Source organism: Schistocerca serialis, unplaced genomic scaffold (genome assembly GCF_023864345.2).
Source record: "Schistocerca serialis cubense isolate TAMUIC-IGC-003099 unplaced genomic scaffold, iqSchSeri2.2 HiC_scaffold_561, whole genome shotgun sequence".
Lineage (NCBI taxonomy): Eukaryota > Metazoa > Arthropoda > Insecta > Orthoptera > Acrididae > Schistocerca > Schistocerca serialis.
In genome coordinates this window covers 15,001-17,500 of record NW_026048148.1, presented here as the reverse complement: position 1 = coordinate 17,500, position 2,500 = coordinate 15,001, and positions in this window count along the sequence as shown.

The window sequence follows — 2,500 nt, the reverse complement described above, 5'->3', positions numbered from 1 at the left end:
ACGTAACCCATGTTGTGCCGTAACGTAACCCATGTTGTGCCGTAACGTAACCCATGTTGTGCCGTAACGTAACCCATGTTGTGCCGTAACGTAACCCATGTTGTGCCGTAACCTAACCCATGTTGTGCCGTAACCTAACCCATGTTGTGCCTTAACCTAACCCATGTTGTGCCTTAACCTAACCCATGTTGTGCCTTAACCTAACCCATGTTGTGCCTTAACCTAACCCATGTTGTGCCTTAACCTAACCCATGTTGTGCCTTAACCTAACCCACGTTGTGCCTTAACCTAACCTACGTTGTGCCTTAACCTAACCCATGTTGTGCCTTAACCTAACCCATGTTGTGCCTTAACCTAACCCATGTTGTGCCTTAACCTAACCCATGTTGTGCCTTAACCTAACCCATGTTGTGCCTTAACCTAACCCATGTTGTGCCTTAACCTAACCCATGTTGTGCCTTAACCTAACCCATGTTGTGCCTTAACCTAACCCATGTTGTGCCTTAACCTAACCCATGTTGTGCCTTAACCTAACCCACGTTGTGCCTTAACCTAACCCACGTTGTGCCTTAACCTAACCCATGTTGTGCCTTAACCTAACCCATGTTGTGCCTTAACGTAACCCATGTTGTGCCTTAACGTAACCCATGTTGTGCCTTAACCTAACCTATAATGTGCCTTAACCTAACCTATAATGTGCCTTAACCTAACCTAAAGTGCGCCGTAACCTAAACTATATTGCGCCTTAACCTGACGCACGTTGTCGCTGAACCTGCTCTGTAATTGTTATGCAACCCGTTAAAGTAGTGTAGTGTTGCCTAACCGCAACCCTCGCAATATAGTTCGCTACTCGCACTGCCCGGTCCCCTGTGTATCGCGTCATGTTAAACACCTTGCAGGTGTTGCTGACTTTCCACATGCTCCTGCTATACACTGTAGTGTGGATAGCAGCAGGACGTACATGCCCCCCCCCCTTCCCCCCTGCCTTCGCAAGCTGGTCGGTGAGAAGTTTGCATGTTCAATGCCCTTCGCATGCCGACGTACTCAGCCTACGTTGTGGTACGGCCTGTCACCTGTCCGCCGATGTACGCAAAACCCACAAACTGTACTGCACATTGCTCCGTATGTACTGAATGATACATCGTGGCCCATGTGACCGTATGACGACAGCGCCTAGCAACGGCGGACCATACAGTCCAAATATTGTGCACGCAGCTACGTGTCGTCTCCCTATAAGAGCTGGATTGCAGTGTGGTACGCCATACAGACGTGTGGGAGGAACGGACGCCCTGGATGGCGATCAGCATGAGCAGTCTGTTGATGTAGTGGAGCGTGTATTCGGACGTAGTCGTCTCTTCTCACACACCGTGATAGCATGTTGCACCGCGTTCCACATCTGCGACATGCTGCAGAGGCGGGCTGACAGTCGTTCGCGCAATGGACACCGCATACGTACGGGGTCTACCTTCCACGTGTTCTCTAGGCGTGCACATGTTGTTGCGTCTATGTGGGCAGACGTAGTGTGTTGTGACACCTGACACAGGCATGCAATACTCGTTGCAAATGGCGATGGACGTGTACGTTTGCTGGTGACGTTACGCAAATGAACAACCGGTAACCCGTTGTGGTGCGGTTGTTCTCGCTAGAGGTGAATCAGTGTTGGCGACGATCGGTCGAGCTATTAACCGGTTGTTTCAGGGATACCCACCATGCCCACGAACGTGAAAGGGGACCCACCATGCCCACGAACGTGAAAGGGGATCTGGGTGTGAGGCGATACGCGGCGGTGGCTGGGTGGGACCGTCCCCGGCCGGTGAGGGGGGGCCGCCCGGCGTGCTGGCAGCGCGGTGCGTGGGCGCACGCGCTACAGCCGGCTGGTGGGGGCGGCCGGTGGCAGGCGCGCCGGCCGACGGACGCGGCAGGCGGCGCAGCTGCGCGCCGGCGCCCCCTGCTCGCGGCGCCTTGCGGCCAAAGTAGGTCCTCGCGGGCCCGGTGCGAAGCGCGGTGGCCATCTGCAGTGTGCTGGTCCGATTGAGGACTTTGTGCGCTGAGGATGCGCCGCCGCCCGGCGCTCGGCGCCGCGACGCCGTCTGCTGCTCGGTCGCCCCAGCGGTTCTCGCAGGTGGTTTGTATCGCAGCTGTGCGGACGTGTTGGCGCGTGCGCTGTGCTGGGAGAGTTCGCTTCGGCACCCAAGTAGGGCTTTTGTCCTTCTGTGGCGCTGGCGTTGGAGCTGCCGGTCACCGTAGGTGGCGCGTGTTGTCTCCCGCCGGCAATGCCACGACAGCACGCTCCCGGGCCTCTGTCGGCAGCGGCAAGCTCAGTTGGGAGCACGGGTGGTCGCACCTAAAGCGTCTACTCGCCTAACTCCGGGCGATTGCGCCTCTCTCGAACCCGACCAAGTACTTAGGACGGCGCTGCGCGCCGCCGGGACCTGAGAGGGTTTCGAGGTGTGTTGTGCAGGGGAGCTCAGCCTCCTCCTGTTTGCAGAATAATTGAGCG